The sequence below is a fragment of the Cavia porcellus genome, unplaced genomic scaffold (assembly GCF_034190915.1).
Source record: "Cavia porcellus strain 051 isolate PalLab524CR breed Dunkin Hartley unplaced genomic scaffold, mCavPor4.1 scaffold_1, whole genome shotgun sequence".
NCBI lineage: Eukaryota > Metazoa > Chordata > Mammalia > Rodentia > Caviidae > Cavia > Cavia porcellus.
In genome coordinates, this window is record NW_026947484.1 from 35526499 (window position 1) to 35551385 (window position 24887).

General features: G+C 44.6%; 1 pseudogene; it reads left to right on the top strand.

Annotated features, from left to right (window-relative positions):
- Positions 1–1229: 1229 nt before the first annotated feature.
- Positions 1230–24887, top strand: part of LOC100733799 (telomerase protein component 1-like) — a 29681-nt pseudogene continuing 6023 nt past the window's right edge.

Genomic DNA, 24887 nt, shown 5'->3' on the forward strand with positions numbered 1-24887 from the left:
GGGGAGAAAAGCATCTTTGCAATATGCAGGGAGAATGATAGGCAAAAGGACCAGTCTGCATGACTCAATTAGGGTAGCATTTGAATGTTTTTAGGAGGCTGCTGCTTCAGTTTCTGATTGTAAACTTTTGTGTCCTGTGAAGTCATAAGGTCATCTTTTGAGGCTTCTACTTATTTGTCAATCCTGAAGCTGACTGGCTCTGTTATCCCACTGTGTTCCACCGACTTGAAGAAAACACAACAGGAGGAAAGAGGAAACTGGCAGGTTGCCTTAAAGATTACATAGCAGTACTTAAACTAACCTGACCTGCATTGCTTGTAGCCAATTGAAGAGAGAAGGAACTACCATAGTCAGCTCTGTGCATGGAGACAAGACTGGACTTAACAATGCTGATTGTTCTGTATTCTAGGAGAGCTGCTCAAATTGTCTCCTACACATAGTTGCTCACTGATAGATTGTGGTTATATAATTGTGCCCTGTTGGGCACCTACACTGACAACAGGGTTGTGTCCTCAAACCAGTGCAGAAGTGTCCTCACATGGCTCAGTTTGATTCGATTTCATCAGTTCCACATGTATGCTTATTTACTTTGATAATCCATAATTTTAGGAAAGTGTTTTCTTATAGACCTATTTAAGATAGACAAGGAATATAGTTCAAAGTGAGAAAAGGTAACAAGGAATTATAACAAAAGATGAAGCTAGGCATGGTGAGCACACCCTCTAACCTATACATTCAGAAGACTAAAGCAGGAAAATTACCGTGAATTTGTGGTGAGCCTGGGATACATAAAGACCAAGTTGAACTACACAGTAAGACCTTGTCTCAAACCCCCCAGAGAGAGGGTTGGGATTTGAGGGAGAAAAGGAATCAGGAGGTTCAAGGGAATGAGAAGTTAAAGAATTGGATGAACTTTGTGAACATTTTCTTTGTGCTTTTCATCTAAGGATATGTAGGAGACCAGATAATGAAGCTCAAGGCCAAACTGATGATTTCTTCTAGCACAAAGGAGAAAAAGAGCAAGCTCAGGTGAATCTTCCATTAACCTGATTGTTCACTCCCTTGCCTAAGGGAATAAAAGCAAGAGACAAGAGCCCCTTGGCCGCCTCATTCTAAACTCTCCTTGTGTCTTTAATCTGGGTTCACTCCCCTCTGCTTAGTCCTTCCTAGCAAGCTGGCCCCCTGCATGTGGTGCCAGGGCAGGCTCTTGCTGAGGGGAAGGGGCAGTGATGGGGAGTTCCGCAGCAGAGGCACGCTGGCTGCCAAAGAAAATGAAAGTGGGTATGTGAGGAAAACTTTTTCTCAAGCAGAGATGCAGGGCAGAATTCAAGGACTGCAGGGAAGTACTCTGTGCATTTATTGGAAATACTTTTGTAGCAGGCGAGCTCTCAACCCAAATGCATTCTCATATGTTCCAAGATTATCAGACATAACCTTGCTTTCATCAGACAGGCACACTTAAAGTAGAAAGTAGCACTTGAGGGGGAAAAGGTTTGGCTCTGCTCATGGTCAGGCCTTTTTTATATCTGCTTAAACTTTCTTCATAGGGAGGTTGGTTCATGTAGTTCTTTGCCCTTTATCTAAAGGAAAACATCCCACACTTTAATGTACTCTTTGGAGGAGATAAAAGTGAGGCTGAAGAGCCCCAGACCCCTCCTCTATGATGCCTCTTCTTCCTTCCCTTCCACCTGTGGGCCGTGGAGAAGTAGTGTCTCCTTTTCAAAAATTGGTCAGGCAGGCTGCATTCAACAGAGGGCCCCTTAAGATTTGTGTATTTTCAATTACCATTTGTCCTGATCCTAAGAATGCACAAGAGAATATTCCTGGCATCATCCTTTGGAGTATAAAGTTGTTTAAAGAGTTAAAATCTAGTGTTTTGAACAATGGAGTTCAAAGACCTTTCATGTTGAGCTTGTTAGAATCATTGCTAGGAGTTTTACACTTGGCTCCTACAGACATCAAGCACTGGGCTAGGTCCTGCCTTCTGGAGGACACTATTTAAATTTCCATGTTTTTTTTTTTTAATTTTATTTAAAAGGAAAAAGAGAAAAACACAAAACAAAACAAAGCAGTGTAAGGGTACAAGTAATACAGAACTACAAAAAAAAAAAAAAAAAACAGTAAGAAATCACCAGTTAACAGATTATACATTATCATCTTAGAGATAGTTGCTCAAATCACAGTATCAAAGCATACAAAGTGGACATTCAAACAGTGAGACTGCAAACAGTTGTGTTCAATGATCCAACCAAAAACATTAATATGGTCAGCTATTTAACACCCCTAAACACACTTGCTGTTGTATCCTTTAGAGCTCTTTTTTTCCCTCTCTTTTTTACAACAAATAAATTTCCATGTTAATCTTCAAGAGTTATCAGCTGATTAAGCATGACAGAATTGAGTGATGGGACATCCTGAGATTATCAAAGATAGGCTGAGAGGAACAAGTCCATACCCAGATTTTACCAACTCATTGACACCTTATGCAGAATATCTAGGTTATGGATCCCTGTCAACTATGTCCTCACTCTTCATGTTATCCAGCCTTTGTCTCATCACCTGATCTATGGCAGTAAATTGACCCTTGGGCCATTGATAGCAGGCACTAATGTCTTGGAATTATTAATCTCTAGTGTTACTGTTCTCTTTATTGCTTTGCCTAAGAAAGGCACATTTTACTGTAGCTGAACTAGTCTAGCCTGAGGGTGATAGTGACCAGTTATACCAAGTTGCAGTCTGAAGTTAGCATCCTGTAGTCTCCTGTGATGCAGTTAGGAGATCAGATAGTTTGCAAGTATAGCATGCTCTTCACAGTCATTTCAACAGTATATAGTTTCTGTTTAAGTATAAGGCATCCACACACCCTTGGGTGGTTATGAACAGGCACCTAGAAGGAGCTCTAGACATAACCCTTACATTAGATATAGAAAATTTATAAAGGGACATTTTATCTTGGATACAACAAACTCAAGATTTTGACAAATGTATATATGGGCTTCATTTGCACAGGCTTTCAATCAACTTACTCCTTGGGGCTATAAAAAGCCTCATCTTGGCCTATATATAGAATTAATGAGATTCTTAATTATTTATCTTATTCTTTTATTGATATTTTGGAACCTCAAGAGAAACCCCCAAATCTTGAATCAGGCGCAAGCAACTGCCCTTCACTTTGTCTCAGCTGCTGCTATTATGAAAACAAAAAGTGAGGGATCCAGGAGACCACAAAAATATTGTTATCCCTTTTCCCATCCACCTTGCAATCTCAGAAGGTTACTTTTGTAATCCCATTGAAATGTTGTTGGCATCTTGGTGAATTAATTCCAGTCAACCACATCCAGTGCATCCACAGCAAGAATAAAGACACTAAGACTTATTCATAGTTCTGTGTAGCCAAGGGGTCCTGAGTTTGTTCCGATTGTGGATTCATGGGACAAAGGCCATGACCCAAGTCCTCAGCCAGAATGCATTATCTTGTGCAGAAGGGAGTGGGTCAAGGGTGAATGACATGAGAATAACTGCAATTATATGAGTAATGTAAGCTGAACTGGCCAGGTTCACCTGAGAAAGCACCTGTACAATATGCAGGGAGAAGAGTATGCAGAAAGACCAATCTGCATAATTCAATTGTTGTAGCATTTACATGATTTAGGAGGCTGTTGCTTCAGGTTCTGATATGTAAACTTTTGTGACCTGGGAAGTCATAGCCTCTTATCTTGAGGATCAGCTTGGCGTGGCTGGAGCTATGTGGTTCTGCCATCCCAATGTGCTCAACTGTTTATATGGAACAGTATGGGAGGGAACAGGAGCCTGTCAGCAGGCTTCAAGGATAACATGTCACTACCACAGCTAGCTTTATTTGCATTCCTTAAAGCCAAGAGAAATGAGATATAATAGTTTAAAACCAGCTCTGTGCATATCAGTATGTGGAAATAGGGCTCAGTTTAACTATTGTGATAGTCATTGTTCTTCATTCAAGGAGAATGGCCCAGTTAGTCTTCTACAGATAAGAAAGATCAAGGCCTAATTGACATTCCTCTATGAGAAGAAAAGGAAAACAACAACAACAACAAGAAGCTTTTCCTCCTTTGCTGGCACATTGCAAGATTCAGAGGAAGACTCAACATAGCTGAGGTCTGGATGTTTGCCTACATACATTCAACAGATAAAAACATGTCAGCCGATCTTCCATTAACCTCTTGTGTGCTCCCTTTTCTAAGTGAATAAAAGAGAGGTAACCCAAATGGTCAGGGCTTTTGTCCACTAGAGGCATGAGGTCTCTGGCCCCCTCATTCTAAATTATCTGTGTCTGTGTCTGTATGTAATCTAGGTTTGCTCCCCTCTGATTAACCATCCTAGCAGGCTGATCTCCTCCAAGGATGGGCATAATTAAAAGCTTCACAATGATGAAATCATTCTTATCTGCATTTCTTTACTAGAAAATTTATCATTCAAAATAAAATAACATTCCATACAAGTAAGTTAACAATCCATGGCCATCCTTTTTTCTCCCACATTTTTCTGTAGGAACTGAGTGACTTGGAAACTCTGTCTTCCCCAGAAATGTCTCCTCCCTTGGTAACACAGGGAGAACACTCCCCTGAGTGGCCCCCTTTTTAGTTCTCTAATCAAAAGGTGTGGAACTTGGTTGAATCCTACCATGCTAAGAGGTACACCCTGTCCCAGAGGAAGCAGAGAGCCAAGGGTTTAAAAGTTTGCTCCAGACTGAGCAGCAACTATGTCCGAACAGAAGAAGAATCTGCACAGGAAGATTGTTTAATAGAAGCATGGAGAAAGAATGGAAGTCCATGCCTGTAAATCCCAGCTCTCTGGGAGACAAACAGATGGCACATTAGAGCTGAACCTGGTCCACTCATCAATGTAGCAAGACCTTGTATCAAAAAGCAAAAAAGAGGTCTTTGTCTATCCTGCATGATAGAAACGCCACATCTGTGGTGGCCCAGCTCTCCCTGACACCGTTTTCAAGCATGATTCTGATGTAAGAAAACTGCTATAGACAGATCGAGACAGACAATTGTGGGAGAATGTTGGTTTCAGATACTGTTTCATTCCTGAAAAGAAACAACACCTTCCAAACTGACTAACTACTTCGAAAGATTTGGAATTTGGCAGACACAGATGGCAAAGGCAGCCCAAACAATAATTCTTTATTGCTTTGCATCTTGTGGTATGTGCCCAGAATGGACTGAAGATTTCCCTGAATAGCTTTAACCTGGCTGTTCCTCCACTGAGATTCCATAAAGAGTAGTCCTTTTCTAACCAGTGGAGCTTCTGCAGGTGAGCTCCGACAGCTGAGCTGCCACAGGTTGTAAAATCTGAAGATTAGTCAAATATGATGCAAAGTTTCATAGCTTAAAACCAGTGAGTGAATTTTTGCCTGGTGATCAAGTGAAACCAGTGTTGTTCAACTGTAAATTACCTGGGAAAATGCTTGGAAGAGTTTGGAATTGAGTGTTACTGACCATGAAGGGATGCTTGACAGAGATGAATTTACAGTTACAGAATTTTTTCTGTGATAGTCATTTACGTCTGTTGGTGCAAGAAATTTAGTTGAGGAGCCATGTTTTGGGCATACTATTGTCGGCCAACTAGGGGGCCCAAGGGAGATTTTCGCGGGTGATGTTCCAAGGGTAAAGTATGCACATGTGTAAGACACCAGCAAAAACAGCAGGCAGTATGGAGCAGCACTTCATGTGTCCTAACTGTATGAATTCTACAAAGATTATTATATATTTATAGTCTTACGTGCAAGCCTCATTGGCACATGCATAGTTGTCCACTGCTAAGTCAGGGTTACGTAACTGTATCTCACCATGTGCTTGTGTTAGATAAGCAGGGTCACATCCTCAGGTGTCTATAGAAACCCCTGAATTTCATGCAGCTTCGGTGGCTCCCCACAACTGTGCACAGAAAGAACTTGTGCCAATGTCCTTGCCTCGAACTTTGGTGCCACTGCCTGAAAATAAAATGTGGGTTGTATCACCTGCAGGAAAAGCTAACTATGATGAAATCTTCTGGAAGACAGATACAGATACACATTGCATTTGTGTCTGGACTGGAGGGAAACAAAGTCTTGTGAACTGAAGCCCACGGAAAGAGTTTTCTTCTTCAACTTCACTGAAGAAGAAAACTGTAGCTGGTGGCATCTTCTCCCTGACACAGATTCACTGTGCAAGAGGAGTTGTTCAAACTTGGGGACACATGATCATGTGATGGTGACGGCTGGCCACCCTCTGTAGAGAGGCTTCTAAAGAGAAACATAGCAGTGGAGGGGAATGGCAGACATGGTAGACTGCACTGGCAGTGGTGACTGCAGAGGACTCAGTCTACCCTTAGGACACAGCGATTAGCCAAGAGCCATTTTGGAGATGGGTTGATAAGTCCAGAACCAGAACTGCCCCCAGTTTCCTCTAGAAGTTCATAGCTGGGTACAGACCATGGAAATTGCTTGGACTATGATGTGAGCTCAGTGAGTCTGGTCTTGGGGCAGACCTGCTGAGATTATCTAGTACTCTACCATAAAGCAACTGCTGGCTTGCTGGAAGAGAGTGGCATGATTTGGGACTCTGTTTCCGCAGGTTATGTACTAGTGAAACCAGAAAGAATCTTGCAAGTGGACTATTTTTTTTTAATCTTTTGTTTGTTTGTTTGCCTTTATTGTCAATTTTGTTTATTTTTGTTTTTTTCTCTCTATCCATCATTTTTTTATGAGAGTGGTTCCAACCTCTTTGTGTGATTTTCTCCATTCTTTTTTTTTTATCTCTTCTGTTTCTCTTTTCCCTCAGTGTTCTGTACCAGCTTCCTCAAATTGATATCATTGCCCCCCAGTGTTACTTATAATTGCTTTCTCTTCCTCCATTTCTCACTATTGTCCTTAATACATTTTAAATTTTAAGTCTGAGGGAAAAATGGACACATTGCAAACTTATATGTTGCATGTAATTACCTGGTTTGTTTTACATTTTGTCATATAACTACAAATCTAGTTCATACAGTTAAAAGTTGCAAATTAAGGGTTAGCTCATTTGGTTGTTTTCTTTTTTTTTTTTTTTGTCTTTTTTGAGACAGGATCTCGCTATACAATTCAGGCTGGCCTTGAGCTCACTTTGTAGTCTAGGTTGGTCTCGAACTTGCAATGATCTTCCTGCCTCAGTCTCCTGAGTGCTGGGATTACAGGCGTGAGCCATCACATCCAGCTGATTTGGTTGTTTTCTAGGCTCTGTTTGATGCTCTTGATACTCCTATTCCCAAAATTGACATAATCATTCTAAAAAGCTCTTGGTTCTGATAATCCATGACTGAGATTGATTAAGGGTCACAGAAAATACAGTGACACAGTGCCAAAGAACCAGGGAATAGGACAGATAAGCAACACCTTTTCATCTCAAGCAAACCAAAGAGGTTAATTCTTCCAACAGACTCAAAACTCAAGAACCATCTACAACTGGAAATAGCTATGAGAAATAATCATTACCTATGGGCCCTAAATACTACCAATAAAGCAACCTACCATAAGCAATTTACAAGAATCACTCCAGGAATTAAACTAAAAAAAGAAAAGATATGAGAAACCACTTAAGATGCAACCCCAGACATACAGTTCATCAAAGGCAAACCCAGGGGGCACTGAGATGGAACAATCTGAAAGCCCCACCAGGTCTCTCTGAACCAGAAACAACAAAGCAACTAAATGGAGATCTGGAAAAAATGAAATCAGAAGTAATCTCTTAAATAACTATAGAGATTACCAAAATACACACCATGCTTAACAGTGTTAGAGCAGACACAGACAAAAAAATACATGAGCTTAAGCAAGTTATGGAAGTGCAGCACAGGAAAGAAATGGAATCCATAAAGCAGAGTCAAATAGATATCCAGGAGAATAAAAACTCCATTGGAAGTATTCAAAGCAGATTAGGCCAATGTGAGGACAGGATCTCAGATACTGAAGACAGGCTTGTAGTTAGTGACCAGGAAAAGAAAGATTTCTCAAAACTAGCAAGGGACCATGAGAAATCAATCCAGCAGCTGCTAGATGAGACAAAAGAGAATAACATCAGATTAATTGTAGTCAATGAACAAGTAGGAGATACCACAACTGACGTTAAAAACATCTTCACAGATATTGTGGCAGAAAAGTTTCCTGGTAGAGAAAAAGAATTTAACATACAAATAAATGAGGAATATAGAACTCCAATTAGCAATGATAAAAAAATAAATAAATCTATATCCAGGCATATCACTTTCAAGATTCTAGAAATTCAACACAAGAATGGAATTTTAAGAGCTGTTAGGGGAAAAGAAACAAATCACTTATAAAGCAAAGTCAATCACAATTACAACTGACTTCTCAGCACAAACTCTAAAGTCAAGGAGAGCTTAGAGCAAAGTATTCCAAGTCCTAAAGGAAAACAGGCTTCCAACCCACACTGACTATCTTTCAAAATTGAGGAAGAAATATGTTACTTTCAGGACAAAGAACAACTGAGGAAATTATTGACCACAAAACTAGCACTGCAAAATATTCTGAAGGACATTCTAGAAAGAGATAATAAGGACCACAACTCCACTCACCCTAACAGAGAGAATCCAACAGGAAGGGGAAACAATTGGGAGAAAAAAGAAAAAAGGGAAGGAGCTAATAGTAGGAAAACCACGTGACAAAACAGCTATTTTGAAAAAAACAAGACATTATGGCAGCCATTGCTGATTTACTATCATCTTGCTTTGAAGTCCTACCATGCTTTTCTTCTTCTGTTTTGATTGGTTCTATCCTGTTGTATCTTATTAGATTTTATTATGTGTGATGGTATAAACAAAATTTTTAAGGAAAATGAGGTATTATAGTAGCCATTGTTCATTTCCTGTTATTTGGTTTTGAAGTTCTGAGTGATGCTTTCATTCTCTTGAACGATATTATACTACTTTGTTATGTTTGATATTACTGTGTGTCAGGGTATGCTCAACTGTTTCAAAAAAAGAGACATTATGGTAGCTACTGTTGATACCCAGTTGTCTTGCTGTGAAGTGCTGCGGTGCTTGCATTGTTCTGTTCTGATTTGCTTTGTTCTCTCTTTTGTTCTATTCTCTTTAAAATAAAAAAAAGCTGATATGTTTTGATTTATCCATGTCACGTGGTTTTCCTACTATTAGCTCCTTCCCTTTTTTCTTTTTTCTCCCAATTGTTTCCCCTTCCTGTTGGATTCTCTCTGTTAGGGTGAGTGGAGTTGTGGTCCTTATTATCTCTTTCTAGAATGTCCTTCAGAATATTTTGCAGTGCTAGTTTTGTGGTCAATAATTTCCTCAGTTGTTCTTTGTCCTGAAAGTAACATATTTCTTCCTCAATTTTGAAAGATAGTCAGTGTGGGTTGGAAGCCTGTTTTCCTTTAGGACTTGGAATACTTTGCTCTAAGCTCTCCTTGACTTTAGAGTTTGTGCTGAGAAGTCAGTTGTAATTGTGATTGACTTTGCTTTATAAGTGATTTGTTTCTTTTCCCTAACAGCTCTTAAAATTTTAAAAATATTTTCAAAATGTGTGGGTTTCTTTTTACTCTGTTGGAGATTTATTTTGACATGCAAAACCTTTTTAATAAGAGGAGATCCCAGTTATTGATTCTGGGAAGCATTTCCTGTGTGGTTTGAGTTTTGTTCATGAATTCTCTACCTACCCCTATGTTTTCAAGATTTCTACCTACTTTATTTTCTAGCAGATTTAGTATTTCTGTTTTAATATTCAGACATTTGATCCATTTGACTTTAGTTTAGTATATATTAATAGGCATGGGTCTAATTTTAGTTTTTATATGGAGAGCCAGTTTTTCCAGAATCACATATTAAAAAGACTATCTTTCTTTCAGTGAATGTGTTTGGCTTCTTTATCAAAGATAAGGTGGTTGAGTGTGTTTGTAGTTGTAGTTGTATCTTCTAATCTATTCTATTGATCTTCAGGTCAGTTTTTATTCCAGTACCATACTGATTTTATTACAGTTGCTTTATAGTGTAACTTCAAGTCAGGGATTGTGATGCCTCCTGCCTTGCCTTTGTTGCTCAGAATTGCCTTTCCTTTTTGAGGTCTTTTCTGGTTCCAGATGAATTTTAGGAATTATTCCTCTAGATCTGTGAAATATGATAGTGATATTTTGATTAGAATTGAATTAAATCTGTGTAACAATTTTGGGAGAATGGCCATTTTCACAATATTTGTTCTTCCTATCCAAGAATAAGGTATGTCTTTCCATTTTCTGAGATCCTCTTCAATTTCTTTTTTCAGGGTATAATAATTTTCCCTGAATAGATTTTTTTTACTTATTTTGTTAGACTGATTCCTAATTATTTCCTTTTTTTGGATGCTATTGTAATGAGTGTGGCTTCTCTTATTTCTCTCTCAGTGAATGTTTTGTTTGTGTATAGCAATGCTATTGATTTTCTGTGTTGACTTTGTGTCCAGCTACATTACTGACTTTAGTTATTATACCTAGGAGTCTTTCAATGAAGTTTTGGGGCTCTTGTATGTTGAGTATCATGTCAGCTGCAAATAATGATAACTTAACGGCTTCTTTTCCTATCCTTACCCCTTTTATTTCCCTCTCTTGTCTAATTGCTCTGGCTAGTATTTCCAGCACTATGTTGAATAGGAGTGGTGATAATGGACATCATTGACTTGTTCCTGATTTTAGAGTAAAAGTGTTCAGTTTTTGACCATTTAATATTGTGCTGGCTGTTGGTTTTTCATAGATATCTTTTATCATATTGAAATAAAGACCATCTATTCCAATTTTTAAAAAAAATTTTTATTTTAAAGAGAGTAAAATTAAACGTAACAAAACAGAACATAAGAAAACAATGTAAGTGATACAGATTTCAAAGCAAAATAACCAGAGATCTTCTTCCAAATAGTTGTTCATATCTTCACATACAGTGAATTCATACAAAACAACATAGTATAAACCTGATCAGAACAGGATGATGAAGGCATTTTAGGTCTTCGAGACCAGACAATAAAGAGGTCAACAATGGCTGTTATAGTGTCTCGCATTCTCTTCAAATTAGCTGTCCATACCTTCACATATGTTGAAATTATAGAAAACGAAACAGACTAAAATCACTCTGAACAAAGACTATTAGTATTGCTGGATTTCAATCATGACACTACAGAATCAGTACTCAGTACCTTAGTGTCCCTTCAAAGCAGTTGTGCGTTTCATCATGCATTATATAATCAGTTCTCATAAACTGTTTAGAAGTTTTATGCATGTATGAGTCTCTACATGTATACCTATCCTTTCTGTTTTGAATGGAAAAACAGAACAAAACAAAACAAATTCCTAGAAAAACATGGAATGAAAAAGTCATATAAAACCACAATACAAGGTGATATACATTGGTTACTATGATATCTCTTGTTATCTTCAATAGAATTGTCTGTATCATCAGGTATAGTATAGTTGAACATAGCAGTACATAACAATATTAATAAAAACAAAACATTGGAGACATTATAAGACTTCAAAAGCTAGTAATAGTCAAGCCAGGGTGAGTATCCTAGTAAATCTTGTCATCCTCAGAGTAATTGCCTATATTCTCAGACTAGATACTATCAATCATAACAGATTTGAATAAAATCAGTCAATACAAAACAACAATCTAACAAAACAGATTCAAATAAGATCAGTCATAATAAGACAGTGTAAATAATACAGGGCTTCAGATTAAGTTAATAGGAAATTAAGGATGGTTACTGGAGTATATCCTGCTATTTTTGGAATAGCTGTCTGTGCCCTCAAGTGTCCTGGCCTGCGGGTAAGTCCACAGAGACCCTAGAGGGGGAAAGGGGATAAAAGGGGGCAAGAGATGCGAAGAATGGAGACTAGACTAATAAAAGTCCGATCAAGTCTCGTTTATTCAAGGAAAGAGTAACAAATATATAGGGCATTGGGGGAAGAGGGAGTTGGGTTCTGAGACATCAGCAGGTAACTTAGCAACAGTGGCAAGACCGAGGGTTACAGGTTAATTCAAATTTTCAAATTTCCCACGCTCGCTCATAAGGCAGGCTGATTAGCATAATCCCTTAATGAGCCAAACAGGCTAGGCAAGGAGCTGCTTAACTACCAAACTTAACTCCTAGAGGGGGTTAAGGTGATGTGGCCTGCAGATATAAGGTGGCAGCCAATTACAGGGCTTCCCACACTCAAGTCTAGTAGAAGTAGACAGACTGGAACAGAATATAACCAAGCTAAACAGAGCAACAAGGACTATGTGGATTTTAAATCCTGATACACTATTAACGATGTCCTCTGCTTTCCTTTTATAGACAATTCCTCCCCTTTCACTTTCACAGGGTGCATTGTACATTTAGGGTCCTACTAACTCCTTTAGTTTTTATGTTAGTGGTGCAACCCCCTATTTACCTAAGTGGTTCTGAACCTTTTTACCCCTGGGATTGATCTTAAGTTGTATTCCTTTACCTACAAAAGCTGCAAGGTTTTTCTCCGTTGCACACAACTGTCATGTCTTTCCAACCTATCTGCAGCTGCTGGACAAGCTGCCCCTTTTTCTTTCTGGTTCCCTGTCACATAGAGCATTGTTTTCTCATATTTGACTTTTGGTTCATAAACCCTCTTTCAGGTTAATTACATTTCCTATACAGAGCATCTTGATGGACCTTATCTCTTGATCTACTCTGCTTGTGTTTCTTTTTGTTAGTGTGTCAAGGCCATCTATGTTAGAGATTATAGCAACCTTTTCTGCCTCATTTTTGCTATGCTGTTTTTCTGCCATTGATTGTTTACTTTTCTCTTTTATTCCACTGTCTGCCCCATTCATTGAGGCCTCTATTCTACTGTTCCTGAAATCCTGGTTTTTTTTCTCCCTCTCTAGAATGTTCTTCAGTATTTTTTGTAGGGTTAGATTGGTGGTCACGAACTCCCCCAGTTCCTCTTTGTCATAGAAGTATCTTGTTTCTCTATTAATTTTGAGAGATAGTTTTCCAGGGTACATCAATCTGAGTAGGAGGTTATTTTCTTTCAGGGCTTGAAATACTTTGCTCCAAGCTCTTCTTGATTTGATGGTTTGTGTTGAGAAGTCTGTTGTGATTTTGATGGGTTTTCCTTTATATGTGATCTATTTCTTTTCTCTGATGCCTTTTAATATTCTGTCCTTGTGAAGAATTTCTGGGATCCTGATTATTATATGTCTGGGTATAGCTCTGTTTGGTTGTAGGTGGCTGGAGTTCTGTATGCCTGATACATCTGAGTATCATTTCCCTTTCCCATGCTTGGGAACTTTTCCTTAATTATTTCTGTGAATAGCATTTGTATTTTCTTTGTGTTTACCACTGCTCCTTCACTCACATTTTTTATTTTTAAGTTATAGATCCTCTTGTCATCTTCTAGTCTTTGTATTGTTACTGCCTGTTTCCTTGTTATTTTTAAGAGATATTTCCTTTTGTGTTCACACACTGCAAACCTATCTTCAAGTTTTGTTAAGCTGTCTCTAGCTTCTTTCAGGCAATTTTGCCAGCTTTCAGTGGAGTTTTTAATTTCTGGTAATCTCTTTGAATCTGTTTCATGTGTTCTAGGTTTTTAAGTATAGTCTTCATCAAAGGTTTCTCTCCTTTTTTTGGTTCCTCCATTCTTCCATCTGTGTATTCTTGAGAGGTGCTTAGCATTTCTTTTATTACTTTTATATCTTGCTTTACTTGTATTAATATTTCAGTTTTGAGCTCATCTATGATGTCACAAAGATGTTTCTTTATGTTGGCTGATGCCGTGTCCAATATTCCATGTTTGTTGCCCTTGATCTCTTTTGTATTTACCTCTCCTGGATGTACATTCCCTGGGTTGTCTGGAGGCTTTTTCTTATTTCTTTCTCTTGTCATGTTTCTTGTTTCTTCCATACAGGTGTGTGGTGGAGGTCCAGCCCCCTTTCTATATGGTTATGCTTCTTCTGAAGTGTGCTGACTAGGGATTTCTGTCCTCTCCAGTTTGCTGTTGGTGACTGAGGTGCAAGAAGGTGCAGTGTAGACTGGCCCCTCCTCTCCAAGCTAGCCAACCAGTGGGGACCTTCACCATGTTAGTGTGCGCTGTGTAGATGGAATTGGTTCAGAACAACTTTGGGGACAATTTCATCCCTGGCTATTGGTGTCCCAGCCAGAGGTATGACCCAGTCCAAGCTGATCCCACCAATCTGCTCTGGGCAGGGAGCAGCCAACTGAGGTTACTGCCATTCCTTGTTCAGGCCCATCCTGCCCAATACCAATATGTCATCCAGTCAGTCATCCCTCTCCTGCGCGGGAGGGGGGTGGTGTACAAATTCTGAGCATGCACTACAGGTTAGTGCATGTCTCCACGCTGGCTCTGTTCTCCATTGGGCTCACCAACCCCCAACTTCAGCACAACTGTGGCTCTGAAGAGAGCACTGGGACTGTGTTCTGACCAGCTCTGATGAGAGCACTGCAAACTTGAGTTGGGCCAGCTCTGGTGAGATCATGTCTGGCTCCAGCCTTCTGTCCACATTCTTTTTCTTTTTCCTTAGTTTCTTTCTGGGTCATGAGAATCCCTCTCCTTTTGTAGGGTCTTTGCCATGGTGGTAAAGTCTAGTGTCTGAACTGTTTCTCTCAGAGAGGTTCTGTACCTTGTTGGGTTGGATTGGTTGTCACGAACTCCCCCAGTTACTTATTGATCTGCCATCTTCCTTACTCCCAATTTTCTGTAAGATTCTTATCATGAATAAGTGTTGGACCTTATCACAAGCTTTTTCTATAGAAATGATCATGTGATTCTTATTTTTGGCTCTATTGATATGGTGGATTACATTTATTGATTTGTGTATGTTGAGTCATCCCTGCATGCCTGGGATGAATCCAGTTGGTCATGGTGTATAATCTTCTTGGTGATTTGTTGCATTCTGTTTGCCAGTATTTTATTGAGAATTTACACATCTATGTTCATTTAGGAAGACTGGCCTATAGTTCTGTGTTTTGGTTGAGTCGTTTGCTGGTTTTGGTATTAGAGTAATACTTGCTTCCAGGAATGAATTAGGGAGAATTGCTTCTCTTTCAAGTTCATTCAAAAGTTTGAGAAGTGTCAACATTAAGTCTTCTTTTAATTTATTCTAGAATCCACAGCTAGTTGATCAGAACCTGGACTTTTCTTTGTTGGTAAGCTTTTAATTACATTTTCAATTTCATTAACTGAAATTGGATTATTCAGCAGTTTTACATCTTCTTGATGCAGCTTTGGTAATTCATATGTTTGTAGAAATCTGTCCATTTCTTCTGTGTTATCAAATCTATGAGAACAGAGTTTTTTAAAGTAGGTGTTGGTGCTATTCTGTATTTTCACAGGGTATATAGTGATTTTGCCTTTTTCATTCTTTATTGCATGAATTTTTTTTGTCTTTTTCCTATATTCCCTTAAGGAAGCTGAAGGCAAGGTGTCAGTTGTTTCTTGGGTTGAGAATGTCTATCCTTATTGCAGAGTTTCCCTAGTTGAGTGGAGGTCGTTAGACAGGCCTTAATAGGTGGCTCCCAGCTACTTGAGGTCACAGGTGGGCCCCAAATAGGCCCACAGGGACCTTCCTATGGGTCTTCTGGTGATGGGGGATGCTGGGTAGGGCCTTACCAGTCTCCAAGCACCATGCTAAGTCTTCCCTGTGGGATGCAAATTGCTCTATGCACTTTTGGTTCAGGAGATGGAGTGCAGGTGCCTCTAGACCCTTTGGGGGGTTACTGGGTAGGACCCAAATAGGCCTGGAAGAAACTTACAGTGCCTTTTCTGGTGATGGGGGACAATGGGAGGGGCCCTACCAGTCTCTGAGTGACATGCCTCTCACCTCATTCTTGGGTATCTCTGGTAGCCAGCTCTGTGCCAGAGACCTGAGACCTGACAGTTCAATCTGAAGAGGCCTCCCAGAGAATGTCAGAACTTCAGAGTTACCTCAGCAGACAGAAATCTTCTGTTGTAGGTGAGTTTGGGGAGGTGAGGAGCTCTGTGGATAGTGGGATGTGGCATGGGGAGCCAGGCCCACTTTGCCTCTGGTGTGTTTGCTTTGCCTGCAGATACTCCTGTGAATGGGAGGGGGGTATAGCTGCCACTGGCCCTATACTGGAGGACTAGAGGAGTTTGGGCAGTTGGTTCTCCAGGATGTGTGGAACATGATCCAGAAGCTCTATCTACTGGTGAGCAGAAGTTGTGATGGCAACAGGAATGGAGAGGGGAATGAGGAGATTCTTGGATGGGGATTCTGGAAGTCAGAGCTAGGAAGTCTAAGTAATTTCTGCCCTGTGACCCTCAACCTGGGGCAGAGCTGCAGGGGCTGGTGTCCATCCTGGTGGATGAGTTGGTGCAGGCCACCTTTCAGGAGCTATGGAGCCCACCGAGTCCTGCCCAGCCAAAGCTGCTTCAGGACACAGTGAGGCAGCTGATGCCGCCCTGAGGGAAGCTGAGCCTGGTGACTGGGAAGTCAGAACAGAGCAACACCACCTTCCTTGTAGGAGTCCCAGGGGTGGGCCTACGTATTGGGGTTGTGGAGGTACTGAGTAACTGAGAGGGTGGTGCACAGGAGCTTGTGTAGTTAATAAAATGTGAGCATATTTTTGTTCCTATCCCATGCAGTCATCCCTGTGTCCACCCTGCAGGCTCCTGGGGGGCCAAGGTGGCATTCTCAGTCTTCTTCCACTTCTCAGGAGCCCGCCCTGACCAGAGTCTTGCCCTCAACCTCCTCAGATACCTGTGTACCCATCTGCATAGAAAATTGCACAAAACCAGTGCCCCCTGCCCCCAGCACACACCGGTGCATATGGGCCCCTTCATCAGCTGCAGTTGCTGCAGCTGTTGCAGCTCTCCATGCCTCTGACCCCAACTGCCTTCCCCACACAGGGGCCTGGTGTGGGAGCTCCAGCAGAAGTAGCTGCCCATGAGTGCTGAGACCCTGCAGCCTGGCCAGACCCTGGTCCTGATCATTGATGGGGCTGACAAACTGGTGAATGAAAATGGGCAGCTGATGTCGGATTGGATCCCAAATCCCTTCTGCAGGTGAGTATGAGAAGGAATTTGGGATGTTGTGATTTAGTGGGAGGAATCATGCCCTTAGGAAGAGAGGCCTCTCTAACATAGTTTCTTCCCTTTACCTCTGCCTTCTACTCCTTGGCCCCCAAATCACAGTTGGTACACTGGTGCTGAGTATGTCTAGTGACTCTGGCTTGGGGAGACCTTTGAACAGAGCCAGTGTGCCCATGTGGTACCCCTGGGGCCCCAGGAGCTGTCTTCCTGGGCTCAGCTGGTGAGGGAAGAGCTAACACTCTATGGGAAGAGGCTGGAGAAGTCACTTTTAGGTAACCAGATTGGACCTGGGCCAGGGCTGGTGGGTGAGTGGGGTAGCTCTGGGAGCTGGGAGGACATGATGTGCTGAGGTTGTCCCCTGGCCTGCATGGGCTTCTGTTTGTTTTCTCAAGCATGTTTGACTGGGGAATTTGTTAATAAGAATGCCTCTCCAGGACCACTAGAGGAGAGCAGACAACCAGTTACTGGGGTGTAGGCTGCACCATGCCAGTATCCTGACAAGAGTCATTGGCTGGCTGTACCCAGAAGTCCTGCTAAGGGCTGTCTGACTCTCAGAGAAGGAGCTGCCTTGGTGATGGGATGTTTGTCATTCTGAGACAGTGCCTTGTGCTTTACGTTGTGCCTCAGATTGCTTGGTGTGAGCTTGGTGCTGGGGAGAGAGGCAGGCTGTGATAGGTTCCCTGGCCCCCACACTGAGTTCTTTACATCTCACCAGATGAAACTGCTTCTAGTGAAGTGGGGGTCAGGCTTGCCACTCTACCTGCGCCTGCTCACCGATCACCTGAGGCTCTACATGCCCTAAGAGCATGTTGGTTGCTCTTGGTCTGCCAAGTCCTAACCCACTTCCCATTCTCCATCCAGCTTCTTGGAACCCATACCTCACACCCATGTGTCACCCTTGTCATCTGTGATCATCCTTTCCCCATCCTTGTGTCACCTTGACACTTACTTCTCACTACCTGTCTCTCTCCCTGTGCTGCACCTCCTGCTCCCTTCCCTTCCCAAGCCCAAGCTGCCTCTCTCTGCCCCTGTGATGCCTAGGCCTTCCCCTCCTAGGTTTCTGAGAGACTTTGTTCCCTGCCTGCCACTGTACCCCCCTGCTGCTGGAGCACTCCTGAGCACGCTGAAGCAGGAGCACAGCCACGATGTCCTTCCCAGAGCCTTGGCCTCCCTGGAAAGTCATACGCAGTGGTCAGTGGTGGGACAGGATGGGAGACAGAGATGCTTAGGGGTTGTATGCTGTGATACAGGTGGGATCTCCCCATACAGGGCAAGGTGGGGCCAGGTGTCTTGAGCATGGGTACACCTTCTGCTTTGCGTTGTGCCTCAGATTGCTTGGGCTCTTAGATCTGATGGTGGAGCACTGCAAACAGTGCTCCATGCATGGTGAATTCTGCCCAAGAGGGCTAAGCTGGGGAGAAGTGGTGGCTGCTGGGAACAGTGGAGAGCCCTACCCCATGGGCCCGTTTGCCCACCTCATGCAGAGCCTGCATAGGTACAGGTGTCCCAGCCCAGCTCCCTCTGCCCACTGCACTGCACCTTCCCATCTTTGAGCCAGGACCCTGTCTTCCTCTCCCCTTCTTTGGGGCAGCACTAACAACTGCCTCACAGGCTCTGTGTCAGATGCAATTCTAACTCTAACCCCAAGTGAGGTGGGATGGAGGCCAACACTGAGCCAGGGTGCTCCCTGACTGGCCTCCTTCCTCTCCTCCCTGCTCCTCTGCCCAGTTCTCCCGGGCACAGTTTGTTAGGGGAGGGGCCTCTGGAGCACCCTGATGCCCGCCTCCACCTCCTAGATGGGCCCCTGAAGACAGCAGCCAAGCACCGTTATGGGAAAAGGTGAGGGCTGGAGAACACAGCAGGTGAGCATAACCCCAGTCATCTCAGCACTAAGTCTGCAGCCTGCACCTAAGGCCAGGACCACCCACGGGTGCCCCTATCTGTGATCCCAACCCTTGGTATTTCAGTGGGTGGATGACCCTGCTGTAGCTCAAGGGATGTGACCTTCACGATGCTGCAGGGTTGAGGCCTTTTCAGTGTCTTTTTTGGTGGGATGTTTGTCATTCTGAGACAGTGCCTTGCTGTGTAGCTCAGGCTGGCTTTGAAGTCGCTCTGCAGCCCAGGCCACCCTCAAGCATGAAATGATCCTCCTGTCTCAGCCTCAAAGTGCTGGCATCATAGGTTTGTGCCACTGTGCCTGGCACTTAGTTTTTTTTTTTTTTTTTTTTCCTTAGAGCTCTGCTCTGGAAGACGTGCATAATACTTCAAGTCTCTTCAGACATTGTCCTCCAGAGGCTCTGGGAGACCTGCCTTCCCATCTGGTCAGTCCCCAGATCCCACAGGCACCTTTCCCAAGCAATTTCCTTGGCCATTCTTATTTGTTTGACTTCATGACACTAGGGATTTAGCACAGGCCCTGCACTGAGGTACATACTCAGCCCTTTATCCTTATTTTCAGACAGTCTCACTAAGTCACTAAGTGGCCCAGGCTGGGCCATCCTCATGCCTCCGCCTCCTGGAGTGCTGGGCTTACAGGGTTGTGCCACCACACCTGGTTTCTTGGCCTGGTTTTAGACCTCTATCCTCTGCCCACTTCCACTATGCCCACTTCCATTTACCTCCCTGCCCAAGTCCCTTCACCTTTTCCGTTTCAGTTTCCCAGTCCTCCTTGAGGTCTGTTGTTCCCCAAGTGGTCAGGGTCCTAACCGCAGATGCAGGGTCTGGGAGTAGACAGTGCCTCCTCCTATAACCTCCTCAACACCTCTTCCAATGGCTAATGAGTGAAACTCGAGCTTCCCAGCTCCAGAGCAGGCACCAGGCCCTCCTGGTGAAGTTCCTCACCAGTCTGTAGGTGATGGATGCAACCCTGGACTTGGGTCTGCTCCCTAGGCTCTTGGAGGCTCACACCCTCTATGGTGAGAGGAGCTCCTGCATGGTTTCCTCTCTGAGCTTGAGTTCCTGAGTGTGCTCAGAAGAGCCCTGCTGAGGGGGAGGAGTAAAGGGAAAGCGGCCAGGTTTCTCCCAGAATTGGAACATGCCAGGAGGGTGGGCTTTTGGTTCTCTGGAGACCTTTTGCTTTAGACCTCTTCGATCAGAAGTTCTCAGATTTTGTTTAGGGGCAGAACGTCAATCTAGGAAATGTGTTCAAATTGCAGATGCTGAGAGCCCCAGATTCTGCTTCCCTAGGTCAGCAGTAGGGTCCAAATCTGCATGTTACTTTGCACATGTGTTTCTGATGTGGGACCAGATGACTACACTTGGAGACTGTTGTAGACAATGAGATGATTTCATGTGGTGTTCTGGGTAAGGGAATCTGGCTGGCTCTCTAGTGACTTTGTGTTTCTCTCGTCTAGGTTCTTCAGCCCCTGAGGAGGAACCAAAGCTCCTTGAGGCCGATGTGGCAGCATTCTGCATCTTCCTGAGGCAGCAGGCCCCAGTCCTCAGGAGCTACCCCCTAATTCTGCACCAGCAGGCTGCCAACCAGCCTGTGAGCATACTCGCCAAGCATACTTGCATACTCACCTGTGAGCTGCCAGGCCCCCTGTTCTCCCAGCGAGGGCACTTCCAGCGCATGCTGTGATGACTCAATAAACCCCAGAGTGTGCGTGCCGGGTCAGCAGAGGTGAGACCTGTGACTCCAGGCCCTGGAAACTTGACCATAAAACTTGACCTAATCAGTGGAGAGGAGGATTCTGATTCAGAGGGACAAAAGTCAATAAAAATAAAGAAAAGCCAGGGTATATAGCTCAACATAAAGGCTGTGGGTTCAATTCCTACTACTGACAAAAAATAAAGTAAAAAAAATACAAATAAAGAATAATCCATATAGCCAATATTTGATGCCCCAGAGCCCATTTCTAAGCACTTGTCTTAGTTACTTTTCTCTTATTGCTGAGACAAAATACCCACCACCCAAAGTTAAAGGAGGAAAGGTTTATTTGGCTCACAGTTTGTGGGGCTTGCAATCCATCATCCAGTGGTTACAAGGCAGAGTGACTCCGGGAAGCCAGCCAGACATTCCTGGTGGCTGAAGACTCCAAAAGCCACAAAGGGAGGAGACAAGATCGGGGCTCTTTGTGTCCTTTGCAGTGTATGCAGACTGCCTGTCCTAGGGTGGGGGTAGCAGTCAGCCCCTTAATCCCAGCATTAGACCATGAATCAATCACAACCTCTAGATTCAGCTTCCTCTGGAAAGCCCATCCCCAGGACTATATGAGGCTTTGGGGGACATTCAGACTCAAACCTTCACAGCACTGTACATGACAAGAAGCACAGCTGTCAGTGTGGCTCACTGTCTGCCCCATTCCATAATCAGACGGGAGAAGACATACAGGTAAGATGACAAAACAAAACCACACTGCTGCCATCATCGAGAGCATGTAGTCAAGTGGAAAGTAGATGTAGGGTGGAGGAAGGGAGGCCTCTGGCTGAGTAAGGAGCCCTGGGGCAGCACTCTCTGTGCATTCATGGAATCCAAACCATGAGACCCATGAAAATCCACGAGTGGGGAATAGGTGTGGGGTTTGGGAGTAGGGGAAGAGGCAGACTTGGATTGGGGGGTGGGTTCCATTTGGAAATGTGAGAGCTGGGGCTCAAGCCTTTCTCATCTCAGCCTTGGTTTTGGCTGGGGCTGGAGTGGTTGCACAGGGAAAGTTAGGAAGCAGCCTGACCTCCCCTCCCATCCTGCTGCACAGGAGAAGTCTGTAGTGAGTGGCTGAGATGCGATCTCCTTCTGTGTTTACCTTAGACAGAGCCCTGTTCCTTACTGCCTTTGATGGGCTCCTGGAGCTCTGGGACCTTCAGCATGGTTGTTGGTGAGTCGTCCTCCCGTGTCTCTGAGTGAGGCCTGTCCCTCTGAGAAACCAGGGGCAAAGGAATGAGGAGGGAGCCTTGGCCACTTGGACTCAGGACCTGACTTTGTCTTCCTGGGATAGGGTGCTGCAAACCCAGGCTGACCAGTACCAAAACACGGGCTGCTGCCTGAGCCCTGACCGATGGCTGCTGGCCACCGTGTGCCTGGGAGGCTGCCTAAAGGTAGCCACAAAGTGAGCTACTGAGAATCAGCCCTGCGTGTTTCTCCTCTCAGCATGGCTGGGGTGCTGACCACTTGGCCTGGGGAGCCCTCGCTTATTGCAGGAGGGGACTGGATGAGCTGGTGTTGCGGCTGTGAGACTAAGAAGCTCAGCATCTGTACGTGGCACCCCGATTTCTCTATTCTGTCTCCTCCAGCTGTGGGACATGGACCATAGGCAGCTATCCTTCTGGAACACTGGTGCTGAGCCCCTCAACTGCATTGCCTTCCACCCAGAGAGGCAGGCACTGGCCACCAGCAGCTGGGTGGGTAGCATCAGTTCTTCCAGGGGGATGGGTTCAAAGCCACCAAGGTAGAAGACCCCCAGTACCACTCAGGGAGGGATGTGCATCTATCTGCATCAGTGTCACTTTGGGTTCTGCTGAGAGTGAGCCCTGACATTTCCGTATCTCCTTTCCTGTGTAGGAACTGGGGGCCCCAGGAGCCTCTGTTTGAACTTTGGCCTTCAGTGCACCTGGGTGGGTCATTGCTGTAGGCCAGCTGGACAGGATGGGGGAGCTGTGGCCTGGAAAGAGGGGGCTTGGGTGGCTGCCTTCCCTGCCCACTATGGCTTTGTTTCTGCTGTGCTTATCCTGCATGCCCCAAACCAGTTACTGACAGCTGGTGAGGACGGCAAGGTCTGGCTTCGGGGGGTTATGGTGGGATATATGGAGGGTGTAGCAAAGGCAGGAGGTTTGGGTGATGGAGGCGCCTGTGCTGGGCCTGGAGGATCTGGGTGGCTGAGCTACAGGAGAGGGAAGTAGCGTGTGGCTGGCAGTGCTCACGAGCCTCTTGGAGGAACTTAATGTGGTGACTGTCATCTGGGTGAATGACTAGGTCATCAGGTAGAATGTGTTTAATCCGTTTTTTTGGCTCCCGTGTTCAGGTGTGGTCAGCCTCTCTGGGTCGGTCCAGGGGATTCCTGGGTTCCCTTCCTCTCTCTCCTGCCCCCTCAGTGGCTCTCAGCCCAGACAGAGAGCAGGTGGAAGTTGGGTACAGAACAGAGGGCATTAAGATTCTACAGAATCCTTTCAGGTACTGAAGTGGTGTTGGATGCATTTTTGCACCCTTAGAAAAAGGATGCCCTTCCTTACCTCAGCCCTTTCCCATGTCTTCCTCTCAGCCTCTGTGACTTTCTCCAGGATCCCAGCTGGTGCAGTGTCTGCACTGGCCTGGCTGAGTCCCCAGGTATTGGTGAGTGGTGCAGAAGACCGCACCCTGCAAGGCTGGCTGCTGAAGGAAAGTGCCCTTGGGTCCCTCTGGCTGCTGCCCAGAAACCAGAAGGCGGTGCTGGGCCTGGCCACCTGCCAGCATCTCCTGGCTGTGCAGAGCAGGCTTTCCTCAGTCTTTCTTCTTTAATATAGGCTAATACTTTCCTTCTACCAGTACTTAATGCATGTACATGTCTGACATTGTACAGATGGGCATTGCTTTTACACCCTTCAAGGTACTCTGGATGCATTTCTCTTCTGCAGTCATTTTAGACAGTTTCTTCTTGCTCCTTCAGCATCAGTTTGGGGCCTCTAAACTCCCAGGATGCTTTACATTTCTGGAAGGAGACTGCTGTAGAAACAGGCGGGCTTCCCTGAGAAGAGCTAGAGATGTGGAGGAGACAGGGAAGAGCGGCCTGGTCCTCTCAGGTGAAGGGGACTGTGGAGTGGTGAGAAGAGGCATGTGCCGAAGTGGGCCGGAAGTTAGAGAGCCACGAGAAGCCACGCTGCGGAGAGCAGCTGTGGAGCTCCGGTGCTGCTCATTCACACATGATGACTGGCCCTGGCCCAGGGCTTCGCCACATCCTTGTCACTCACTTCCTCCCTCTCCTCAGCCCTGCCTCAGGCACGGCCCTCCACCCCATCATGGCCTCTGTCCCCCACTCCCAGGCCTCTCTTCTGTCCTCCTTCAGGAAGCCTTCCTCTGTCTTTCCCATGCAGAGGATTGCACAGCACGGCTCTGGACCACGCAGTTGCTGACACAGCAGCACAAGGCAGGAGACTTGCTCTGCGCCACTGAGCTCCGGGGCACCAGGCCCACGTAAGATGCTGTAGCTTCAGCGTAGATGGAGGCAGCCTGGCCACTGGTGGCAGGGAATGGGTGAGTGCCGCAGGATGCCTGCTTTCTTGATCCTTGACACCCCATTTCCCATGGCTGCCTCCTGCCCCTTGCTCTGCCCAGGCTCCTGCCAGTCTCCTCCTGCTCTCTGTTATACTCTTTCCTTCCCTCCTTGAAACTTCTTGCTCTCTGTGGTCCTGGTGCTCCTGCCTCCTCCTATGGTCCTGAGGGGTTGCTGTCTCTGGAACCTGTCCAGAGTGTCAGTGCTGGGATGTGAGGACACTGCAGACCCCATTTCTGATTCGCTCCTTCCCCATCTGTCACTGTGATTGGGTCACTGGCTGTGCCTGGACCAAAGATAACCTACTGGTGAGTGAGGGCATGGGATAGCACAGAGCCCAAGTTGGATTCCTGGAGGCAGACAAATCTCTCCATTGCATTCCCTTTCCTGTGCCCACTGTAGTGGGCATAGCTAATGCTTACTGAGTAATAAGGCTCGAAATAGGCTCTCTGCACATATTGCCACACTTAGTCAAAATGAGTCTCAGGTTCTGTTCTCAAGGCTGGCGAACCCTAGTTTCCCAACGTGGAGTCCCCACGTTGTGTTCTCTCATGCTGTCCTTTATTAGAGATGAGAAAGAGAGAAATAACCTGGGAATAGGTGTGTTATGATCTATCCTTTCCCA